The sequence below is a fragment of the Coptis chinensis genome, chromosome 1, assembly GCF_015680905.1.
Source record: "Coptis chinensis isolate HL-2020 chromosome 1, ASM1568090v1, whole genome shotgun sequence".
Lineage (NCBI taxonomy): Eukaryota > Viridiplantae > Streptophyta > Magnoliopsida > Ranunculales > Ranunculaceae > Coptis > Coptis chinensis.
This window is the reverse complement of record NC_141456.1, coordinates 19534275-19547286: the sequence shown is the minus strand read 5'-3', so window position 1 is coordinate 19547286 and position 13012 is coordinate 19534275.

Here is a 13012-nt window from a genome sequence, read left to right as displayed (position 1 = left end):
TTGATCAGGCTACCAGTTCTGGTGTTGCAGAGGGCGTTGATCTGGACCCTTTGAATGTGGATACTCTCTTTGTGTGAATTGATTATGAACGTCTTGTGCTTGTCTTTGGGTTGGGAGGTCTTTGAATGTCTTGTTCTTGGGTTGGGGGGGTCTTTGAGTAATACTTAAACAGCTTTTGTTCTTGATACAGATACAATATTATTTTTTTGATGGGGATACTCGTGTCATTTCTGGGGATAACACAGGGGCCTTGGTATCTAACCGATTTTGTATTGAAGTAGAAATATTTAAATTACTTACTTGTTGAAGTTGGTTTAAAGTATGCATGTGATTGCTTTTGTTGCTACTGACTTGTTGTTTGGACGACACATTTGCATAGTGCTAGTCCTGATGTACTGCTTGATTTTGCTAGGTCGTCTTTAAGGTACAGGTCGTAGAGCATTTGAGTACGACCTGATGTCTTTGCGTAGTTGGCACCTAGGTTTTCGGCCTTGTGTCGTATACATACGATTAAGTCCTTTTGGGGAACTCCTGATTGATATAATTAGCCTTTGAGTGGCCATTATATTTGAGTCTGCCTTAAACCCTTTTTGAGGTCATAAGTTGACTTGGGGTCCTTTTGGGGGTCCCCTAGATTAAATTTGTCTGATAATTGGCCTTTGAGTGGCAATTACAGTTGAACCATACCTAACCCTGGCGTTAGTGTTAGGTTGGTTTAGGGTCCTTTTGGGGGACCTTGATTTCAATTGAATGAAGTTAACCACTGCGTGGCTGTTGTTGTTGAGTCGTTCTTAACTCTATCGTTGATATCCGACCTGATATTGTGATGTTTTAGGTCGGGCTGCGTAATGTGAAATGCAAGGTGCTCATGTAATGCAAAAAATGGTAGCTGCAATCAAAATGTTGATGAGATTTCATTCATATTGACTGATGTACTTGGAGGAAAGAAAGAAAAAAAAACTTATTGATAAAAGCGCTTGAGAAGAGCTGTATTCCAAGGTCGGGGAAGCCTATCACCGAGCTGGGTTTTGATTCAATATGCGCCATTTCCAACGACTTTGTCTACAATGTAAGGGCCCTCAGCTCCCATGTTGGGTCGAGCTTGGCTGGTGCTAAAGTCTTTTTGAGGACTAGATCACCAGTTTGGAAAGACCTTGGGACGACTTTCTTGTTGTAAGAACGTTGGATTGTTTGGTGATACCGAGCTAGGGATATTGCGGCAGTTTCTCTGCATTCTTCTAGGAGATCAACTTCTTTTGACAAGATGTTGTCATTGACTCCTGATTCAACAATGTCAGAACGTGTAGTTGTGATTGTGAGTTCTGATGGTATCACTGCTTCCGTTCCGAAGCAAAGTGTGAAAGGAGATTCATTTGTACTGGATCTAGCTGTTGTTATGTATGCCCATAGAATGTTTTCTAGTTGATCTGGCCATTGGTTTTTCTTGCTCTCTAACTTCTTTTGGAAGTTTTCTTTGATGGCCTTGTTGGTGGCCTCTGCTTGGCCATTGCTTTGTGCATATCTAGGTGTAGAAAATGCTTGAGTGATGCGCCATTTTTGTAGAAAATCCTTGACTTGAGTGCTAGCAAATTGAGTTCCGTTGTCCATGATTAGTGTGGGGTAGACCAAATCTAGTGATGATATTAGTCCATATGAAGTTGATTACGTTGACTTCCTTGACTTAGACTAGTGGGATTGCTTCAACCTACTTGGTGAAGTAGTCTGTGGCTGCTAGGACGTATTTGAGCCCTTATTTATTTTGCGGGATGAATGGTCCCATGATGTCTAGCCCCCACATGTGGAACGGCCATGGGCTGGCTATGTTGATCAATTCCCTTGCTGGACTTAGGTGATTGTTGCCAAAAGTTTGACATTGGAGACATTTAAGAACGTACATTTTTACCTCGATATGCATGCCTGGCTAATAATACCCTTGGGCGATTGCTTTATGTGGCAGTGATCTTGCTCCTGCGTGGTTGCCACATTCACCTTTGTGGATTTCGTCAAAAATAAGTTGTCCCTCTCTTGGACTTATGCATCTTAGGAGGGGTCCTCCTGCTGATTTGTGGAACAGTCTTCCATTGATCACTGTGTACCTTGTGGCTTGGAGTTGGATTGCACGGGCATGCTTTGCTCTGATGGGATCTCACCATGTAAGATGAACTTAAGGAATGGGCCCATCCAAAATTGACTGATTTTTTCTTCCGATGAGGGTTGGAAATCTGTGAGGCTGTTGATACTTTCTTTATGGTACGCAGGTCGTTCCAGAATGTCAATGTAGACTGTGGTCGGACATGCCTCTTGTGTTTTGGAGGCTAGGAAAGCCAAGTTGTCTGCATGTCTGTTGTCCTCTCGAGAAATATGATCTAAGGAGAATGTTTTGAACGAACTGATTATGTCATAAACGACTTGAGCATACTTTGCCAAGTTTGCTCCATTTGTGACATATTCTTTTGTGATCTGCTTGACGATTAGCTGGGAATCGTTGTAAGCTTTAAGCTTTGAGACTTGTAGTTGTTGTGCCATTTGGAGCCCTGTGATCAACGCTTCGTATTCTGCTTCGTTGTTGGACGTTGCAAAATTGATTTTTGTTGATTTCTATAGCTGGGCTCCCTCTAGTGAAGTTAATACAGCCCCCAGTCCACTACCACTGTTATTGCATGCGCCATCTACGTGGAGGTGTCATGTGTCTGGGGTGGCTTGTTGATGGAGTGATGTGATTGGCTCGGGTTCCCAGTTAATATCTTCAACAAAGAAATCTGCCAAGAAATCAGCAACGACCTGGCCTTTGCGAGACGTTCTGGGAATGAACTTGATGTGATATTCTCCTAGTTCTTCAACCCATTTGGCCATGCGGGCTGTTTTGTTGCTAGAACTCAATACCTGTTTAATGGGTACGTCAGTGATAACCTTGATGCTGTGAGATTGGAAGTAAGGTCGAAATTTCCGAGCTGAGTAGAGTAAAGAAAGCATTGCTTTCTCCATCGGGGAATAGTGCTTTTCTGCATCTGTCAACGTCTTGCTGGTGAAGTAGATCGGCTTCTCGACTCCATCATGCTCTCGAAAGAGAATTGAGCTGATTGTGAAGTCGGTCGTTGCAAGGTATAGCCCTAGTGTTTCTCCTTCTTCTAGTTTGGACAGGATGTGTGGAGTTGATAAATAGCCTTTCAGGTCGGTGAAGGCTTTGTGGCACTCGTCTGTCCAAGTGAAAGTTGCTCCCTTTTTTAGTATTTGCAGGAATGGTCTGCATTTGTCAGATGCTCTTGAGATGAACCTGTTGAGGGATGAAACCATGCCAGATAACTTGTAGATTTGTTGCTTTGTGGTTAGTTCTGGCATTTCAAAGAGAGCTCGTATCTGTTCTGGATTTGCTTCAATGCATCTTTGTGAGACGAGGTAACCTAAGAATTTCCCTGAGGCTACTCCAAATATGCATTTGGCTGGGTTGAGCTTCATCTTGTTTTGGCAAAGTCGTTCAAAGGCCTCTTGTAGATGGGAGATGTGATCACCTGCCTTTTCGCTTTTGACCACCATGTCGTCTATGTAGACTTCCATAGTGTATCCTAACAAGTCTTTGAACATTTTGGTGACAAGTCTCTGGTAGGTCGCTCCTGCGTTCTTCAAGCCAAAAAGTAGGACATTATAGCAGAACATACCTTGCTCCGTTATGAAGGACGTCTTTTCCTGACCTTCCTCTGCTAGTGATATTTGGTTGTACCCACTGTATGCATCCATGAATGACAAAAGCTCATGGCCGCAAGTTTGATCTACCAATATGTCGATTCTTGGTAAGGAGAAGCTGTCTTTTGGGCAGTGCTTGTTGACGTTGGTGAAATCTATGTAGAGTCGTACCTTACCGTTCTTCTTTGGAACGGCTATTATGTTAGCAAGCAAGGTCGGGTACTCGACTTTTCTGATGAATCCCACATTTTTTAGCTTTATTTTCTATCTTTTCATTGATGGCTTTTTGAAACTTGAGTTCTAGCTTCCTAGGTCGTTGTTTGATAGGCTTAGTGGTTGGATCTACATTTAACTTGTGGCAAGCGACTTGAGGGTCGATTCCTGACATATCGATATACGACCAAGCAAAAACATCTTTATTGAGAGATAGAAATTTGACAAGCTGCTCCTTGAGCTTGGGGTCTAAGTCAACCCCTACATATACAAATTTTGGGTCATCAGTTGTGCCCAAATTGACTTTTTCTCCTGGTTCTATTTGAGCTTGTTTTTCTTTGAGCTTTTCTGATGCTGCTGCTGGAGGGCTAGATGTTTGAGGATCGTGCCTCTTTGGAACGTCCTTGGTTCGACGACCTGAGGCTTGGGTGAGGTCATAGTGCTGACCTGATTGCATTGGTGAGCTTCTAGTTGGTTGCTTCTAAGCTCCATGATGCCTCTGGGACCAGGATATCATAGGACTTGTGTAGGGTTGATGGAATAACTTGGATTTTGTGGATCCAACAGCGTCCTAGAATGGCAATGTAGGACGACCTGACATCGATAACACTAAAGCGTGTTGATGTTTTGACCATGTCCTCTTTTTCGCCAATGGAGGCTGGTAGGATTACGTCTCCGATGGCATCTGTACGATCTCCGTTGAACCCATAGAGCGGTGCATTGAACTCTATCCTCACCAAGTCTGGCAGATGCATGTCTTTGTAAGCTTGATAGAATAGAATGTCGCATGAGCTCCCTGGATTGATGAGGACTCTTTTGACCATCCAACCATTGATCTTTACATGCACTACCAAGACATCGTTGTGAGGTAAGCACACCTTGTCTAGATCTTCTTCTGTGAATGAAATTGTCGTTGTCTTCTTAGGGTTGGTGGGGTTGATCATCTCGGCTTTGTGTGAGAGATGGTAGATTTTTTGGATTGCTCTTACTCTTCTGCGCTTCTCCCGACCTGAGGTTTCATTATTTGAGGTGTCTGTAATCATGTTGATTACTCTGTCCTCATCTTGGTCGGAGGAGTGATGTCTCCTATTGTGCCTTGACCGACTTGGAGACTTAGATCATCTTGTTGATCCTGCCTACTTCGCTTTACTCGTTGTTGGCGGTGTCGCCATTCTCTGCGGCTCCTACGTGGGCGTTTGGCATCCGCCTTTTGTGCCTCAAATCGCTTTCTGGCAAGAACTCTTTTAATTTGCCTTCCTCCACTAGGTTTTGGAAGTAGTGCTTGAGGCTCCAGCAATCATTGGTATCGTGGTGGTGGAGTTTGTGGAAATAACAGTATGGATGCTCTGGTATGGCTATTACCTTGTTGATGTTTGGTTTGAAGTATGGCGCTGTGTAGATCTTCTTCAGGATTTGACTTGGCGTCCTGAGAAGTTGGAGAATTCCTTCTTTGTGTATGAGGGTTTGTTGGCGTTAGATCTCTTATTGTTGTTGGTGTTGTTGTTGTTTGAATATTGTTTGCTTTCCTTAGGGTCTGGCTCGTTGCTGACTACAATGACCTCGTTGCCTTTGCGCTTGGCCGGCCATCCACTCTTCATACTTGATGTATTTGTCGACTCTGTGATACAGGTCTGCTGAGGTGTCTGGCTTATTGCACATGAAGGACCCGGCCTGTTAGGTTGGAGTCGCCCAAAAGGGTGTTTGTGAACGCAAAAATTGCAAAACCGTCACTGATCCTGGCTCCAGCGAGAGTAGGTCCTTCTTAAAACGTCTTAGAAAGGCTCGGATCGTTTCACCATGAGCTTGCTTGAGCTGGAATAGGGAGTCCAAGTCGGCTCGCTTTTTTCTGTTGTGGACGAATTCTCGCTTTTAACGCGTTTGCAAAGTCGCAAAGTTGTTGATTGAATCACGGAGGAGTGTAAAAACCGCCTATTGCTCCATCCTTTAAACCGGCTGAAAAAAAGTTTTCACTTCCGTAGTCGTGTCGATGGTGTATAGTGCTAGGATTTGGGCCGGCGGCTACGTGCTCGCCTGGGCAAGAGGTACCGTCGTAACAGAACTTTGGTTGAATGAACTCTGAAGGAGGTTGTTTGTCTCTGATATCTTGGATGAATGGTGATGCTTTGTATGTCTCCAGCATTTTTTGAGCGATCTGGATCGCGCTAGCTCTTTCGCTTGACTTCTCTAATTTTTGCGCAAAATCTTCTAAACGCCGATTGGTGGTATTGGCTAGGGATGCAACATTATTGTGCTCCCCGGCTTCTGTGGTGCCATTGTTGGTGTTGGAGTTGGCATTCTCTCGCATTGTCTTATTTTCCTGTTGCAAAGTGATGAAGGCTTCTTTGAGTGTCTTCATCTGGTCTGCCAATGCTTGTAGGTTGGGCTTCATTGTGGTTTTGCTGACCAACTTCGTGGGCTTGAGAAAAGAGTAGTTGTTATTTTCTTAAGGAAACGAACCAGCAGACGACGCCAATGTAGATGTTGGTTATTTTGGGACTACGACTTGATGATCTGTTGGATAGGAAATGGTTACACTCTTCTTGGGACAAGAGTTGCCTACGTATCAAGTTTCTCCGAATAAACTTGAATCAAGCCTTACGTAGTTCATCTCTCTATTTGTAGAGGTGTGTCTGAACCGTTATGGATTGCAAATTCACCTAGCTTGTATGCTATCTTGATGATTTGTTATTACTCTAATGTTACAAAGTAAATGACTCCTTGATTGTTGCGTTGACTGAGCTCCCGGATTGCGCTAGTTGTTATCCTTCCATGCATGGTCAGAATCGCCGCCGGGTAACGACACGGGTGTTAGGTCGTTGGTGCGATCTAATGTTGTGGACGAGTGGAGGAAGAGGCGTCTGCCTTGTGGACACGCGTTATCTTGAGTGTAGAACGGGAGGGTACTTACAAGAATGACGCGTCGAAAAACCAACCGAATGACCTTTTGTCCATATAAACCTCTTGGCTCAGAATGTTTGCTCCGCTCACTTGATTATAGTTATGGTTATTAATCGTTGAACTTTTAGAGGTTGGCGCAACAAGGAGCCTAGTAAAAATATTTCCTTCCAAGAACTAATAATATGTTGGCCGTATTTATTGTTGAATGCAATCCTTCGATAGAAAGCAGTAGGAATTAGGGAGAGAGGTATCGATCACACGAGATTGAAGAAAATCTATGCCCCACTTCCAACTGCTTCTGTACCTGCCTCAGGATACTTTTTGTACAAAAAGATTACGTCCTGTGCTGCTACACATTCTGTCTGGAATTATATAAACCATATAAGGTCCTTACTAGAGAAAGAAATTGGAGTCCCCAATACTTAACTCATGCCATAAAAGACGAGATAAAGTAACTTGCTAGATAACATAAAGAACTCCAAATATACAGTCACATACATGTTTGACAATCCAAAGTCTCCAGATTTTAACCAGTCAAAACAACCTCAAAACAAATCCAAGGGACATATAAACTTTATTTATACAGTGGCGTACAACTGAAACAGCAACAGATTATCCGGTTACACTTTAGCCCGTTTCTGCACCAAGATAAAACATGTTAGAATCCAGAGGTTGGTTATACTAGCAAGCAATTGCTGCATATCAGAGGTCGTCCTGATTCATAACGAAATTATGTAAAAAAAGTTTCAAATTAAACGATGATGTATCACAAACAAAAGGATAAAGTTAACAAGAACCAGCATGTTGAGAGTGAAATAGAGACAACAAATTTCTCAAAGCTTAGGATAGGAGTACATTATATAGACTTTCAATTGGCTATCAAACATCAAATCTACTATCTACTATCTATATACTAAAGGAGAGACCTTTAAAGAAGGATTTTCTCTCTCTATGTGACTTTTAATAAGAGTTAGGATTTTTTCTTATGTGGCACTTTCTAATATGAAACGAAAAGATCTTTGAAGAGTTTGAGTGTATTTCTAATTCTTATATTTGGAGAGTTTGAGTGTATTTCCAATTCTTATATATTTTGATACTAAAGGAGACCTTTTAAAGAAGGATTTTCTCTCCCATGTGGCACTCTAATATGAGAGTTAGCTTTTTTTTCTATCTTATGTGGCACTCTAATATGAAAGATCTTTTGAAGAGTTTGAGTGTATTTATAATTCTTATATTTGGAGAGTTTGAGTGTATTTCCAATTTTTATATATTTGATCAAATAAAAAATATTACCAAAAAAATAGGTGATTTGTGAAATACTAAAAAAAATTACTAAAAAAAATAGGTGATTTGGAGAGTTTGAGTGTATTTCTAATTCTTATATTTGGAGAGTTTTAGTGTTCCAATTCTTATATATTTGATCAAATAAAAAAAAAAATTGCTAAAAAATAGGTGATTAGTAAAAACTAATTTATATTTAATCAAATAAAAAAAAATTGCTAAAAAATAGGTGATTTGTATAAACTAATTTCTTATTACAAATCATACAATTTTAGTATCTATAATAAAACACCGACTTATTTCGAATATATCCTTAACATGACTTCAAAATATAGTTAAAAATAATTATACAAAATATATAATAGAAAATGAAAAAAATAATAATAACGGCAAAACAATAATGACAAATATTTTAAAATATATATAATATTTAATGAAATTAACGACAAAAACAATTAATGGAGAACGGAAAACTAGATGCAAATGCATCTAACTAACCTCAAATAATATTTAACGGAAAATCGAAACGGATGCAAATGCAAGCATTAAACTAATCTTAAAAAAGTAATTACTATAAAATCGAAATATGGATACAACCGCATTAAACTAATCTCAAAGAATAATTAATGGAAAATCAAAACTTAGATACAAATACATCAAACTAACATAAAAAAATAATTGTCGAAAAAATCGAACCGGATGCAAATGCATTGAGCTAACCCTCAAAGATTAAATTAATGGGAAATCGAAAACTTGATGCAACCAGATTGAGCTAACCTCAAAGAAAAAAAAATTATAAATTGAGAACATAATGCAAATGAGTGGAACTAATCTTAACAAATAATTAACGGAAAATCGAAAACCGAATACAACGCATTGAACTAATCTCAAAAATATACCGGATGCAAAACCTCAAGAAATAATTAACAAAATCGAAACTAGATGCAAACTCATTGAACTAACCTCAAACAATAATTAACGGAAAATCGAAACTAGATGCAAATGCAACTTTATCGATAATAAACATGAGAAATCTAAAACTTGATGCAAATACATCAAACTAATCTCACATAAATAATTAACGGAAATCGAAACCGGATGCAAATGCATTGAACTCGACCTCAAAAACAATTAATAGAAAATTGGAAATTTGATGCAAATGTATTGAACTAACCGAAAAGAATAATTAACGAAATCATAAACCGGATGCAACCGCATTAAACCGATCTCAAAAATAAATAATGGGAATTAGAAATTGGATGCAACCGCATTGAACTAACCTCAAAATATAAATAACGAAAAAATCGAAACTAAATACAAATGCATTAAACTAACCTCAAAACATAGTTGGGTTATATGTTATGGGAATGTCTCGATAAATATAGTTTTGCATTTAAAATTATGTTTATCTTATCTCTTTCAGATGATTGGGAACTCCTTGCTATTCAAAGTAGTTCAATATATATGAACTTCTAAGCTTTATTAGGCAATCTCACAAAAATTCAATCAAACTTCTATTATTAAACAAAAAAATGAAGTTGAAGAATTTTATCAAAGGTGAGTTATTTTTTTTTAATGGAGAGTGAGGTTTTCACGTTATAAGAAATTTGGTTGAGTGATCAATATAATATTAATATATAATAATTATGCATATTTGCAAATATTTTTAGAATAATTAATATAACAACACCCGTTCGTAGATAATCTTTGAAGATTCCACATAGTGAGTCATGCATAATTTAAAGAATAATTAACGGAAATCGAAAACTAGATAATCTTCGATGATCCCACATAGTAAATTAAGTATAATTTACTTTTTATGTCATGTTTTCAATGACACTACTGAGATGGATCGATAGAAGTTGGTATTACACACCACATTGGATAATTATAAGGAAATTGGAAACTAGATTCAAATACATAACCGAGCTCAAAGAGTAATTAATGGAAATCATAACCTTTATGCAAATTGCATTAAACTAATGACAGAGAGTAACTAACGGAAAATTATAAATTGATTGCAAATCCTTGAAAAATATTTATTGGAAAATCGGAAATAGTATGCAAATACATCAAACAAACCTCAAATAATAATTAATGGGAAACTGAAAACCGAATGCAAATGCATTGAACTTAACTCAAAAAAATTAACATAAAATCAAAAACTAATGCAACCGCATTGAACTAACCTCATAAAATAATTGGTGGGAAATTGAAAACTAAATACAAATGCATTGAAATAACCTCAAAGAATAGTTAACGGAAAATAAAAAAAACGGATATAATTATATCGAACTAACCTCAAAGCATAAATAATCGAAACTAGATGCGGATGTATTGAACTAACCTTAAAGAGTTATTAATGAAAATCTAAACTGGATCCAAATGCAATGAACTAATCTCAAAGACTAATTAATGAAACATTAAAAAAATGGATGAAACTACACCTGAACTAACCTAAATGAATAATTAACGGAAAATTATAAATTTGATGTAACCGCATTGAACTAACCTCAAAAAATAATTAACCGAAATCGAAACTTGATGCAAATGCATTGAACTAACCTCAAATAACAATTAACATAAAATCTAAAATTATATGCAACCGCATTGAACTAACCTCAAAGAATAATTAATGGAAAACTAAAAAACTGGATGCAACCGCATTAAACTAAAATTAGAGATTAACTAACGGAAATCAAAAATTGGATGCAAATGCATTGAAATAACATAAAAAATGGTTAACTAGAAATCGGAAGTCGGATGTAACTCGCATCGCACCGACCTCAAGGCATAAATATCCACTTTTTAGCCTTCTCATATGAGTAATTACAAATTAATTATGAACCCAAAACGAAAGTGAGTTTATAAAAATAGACTCTTACATGTATGCAAACTGTATAGAAATTGTAAACTATCGAACTAACCTAGAAAAAATAATTAATGGGAAATCGAACGGATGCAAATATATTGAACTAACCTCAAAGAGTAATTAACGGAGATTGGAACCCGGATGCAAATACAATGAACTAATCTCAAAGACTAATTAACTAAACATCAAAAACTGGATGCAACTCAGATGCGTCTTGAATTAACTTTAATTAATAACTAACGGGAAATCATAAAGTGGATGTAATTGCAATCAGACTAACCTCAAATAATAATTAACGGAAAATCGAAAACTTGATGCAACTGCATTGTACTAACTTCAAAGAATAATTAATGAGAAATTAGAAACGGGATGCAACATACTATATTAAACTAACCTCAAAGAATAATTAATTGAAAATCATAAACTTGGTGCAAATGCATTGAACTAATAACCCTAAAACATATTTGTATTTTATGTAGATGGGATAAATGTCTCGACAAATATAGTTTTGCATTTTAAGTATTGTTTATTATAATTCTTTTTATTGTGATTGGGAATACCTTGCTATTCAAGTATCTTCAATATTATCTTCGCCGCATTGGGCATTCTCACAAAACTTCAATTATTAAACATAACAATAAAAAAAAAAAAAAAAAAAAAAAAAAAAAAAATCGATTAGTTTTATCAAGATTTGGTGCTTCATTTTTATAGAGAGTGGTGCAAGAAATTTAAATGGGTAATTAATATAATTTTCATATCTCATAACTATGCATAGTTGCTAATATTTTTTAGAATAATTTAATATAACGGCACCCGTTCGTAGGACACGTTCATATGATAAATCTTTTCAAGTGGGAGTAGTGTATTATTTGAGGATATGGAAACAATCAATCTGTTTTAGTGATTTGTACACATTAGTACGTGTAGTTTTAACGGGTGATGATTTACCGCTAAATCACCATAAATCTAATAAAACTATTATACAAGCTAGATCGAGTTTAAAATAATTTTATTTGAAAATTACAGATTAATATTCTAAACCACAAAGTGAATAGAATATCTCAATTTGATCCCTTAGTTTCCAAGTACTTATGCACCATAATTGTTGTTCATTAACGTATTTCGGTTTATTTTCAATAAAAATATATTCTGATTAAAAAATTTGCAGCTAAATCACCATAAATCTAAGAAAACTATTATACAAGCTAGATCGAGTTTAATATAATTCTATTTGAAAATTATAGATTAATATCCTAAACCACAAAGTGAATAGGCTATCTCAATTTGATCCCTTGGTTTCCAAGTACTTATGCATCATAATCGCTGCTCATTAACGTATTTCGGTTTATTTTCAATAAAAATATATTCTGATTCGAAAATTTGCCGCTAAATGACCATAAATATAATAAAAAATATTATACAAGATAGATCGAGTTTAAGATAATTCTATCCGAAAATTACGGATTAATATCCTAAACCACAAAGTGATGAGGCTATCTCAATTTGATCTCTTAATTAGTTTCCAAATACTTATGCACCATAATCGTTGGTCATTAATGTATTTCGGTTTATTTTCAATAAAATATATTCCGATTCAAATGTGTGTGAGACATTTTGTAAAAGCATTTTCAGCCCACAAAATATTTAATAGATCCCGAGCGTATGTCCGGGTCCAAAATCTAGTATATATACTAAAGCAGAGACCTCTAATAGAGGATTTTTTTCTCTCCTATGTGGCACTCTAATATGAGAGTTAGATTTTTTTTTTTTTTTTTTTTTTTCCCCTCTTATGTGAAACTCTAATATAAAAGTTGGAGAGTTGGAGTGTACATAGAACCTCTTTGGAGAGTTTAAGTGTATTTCTAATTCTTATATTTGGAGAGTTGGAGTGTATTTCCACTTCTTATATATTTGATCAGATAAACAAAATTGCTAAAAATAGGTGAGTTATAAAAGGTAATTTCCTATTACGAATCAAACATTTTTAGTGTTCCAATTCTTATATATTTGATCAAATACAAAAAATTGCTAAAAATATGTGATTTGTAGAAACTAATTCCCTATTAC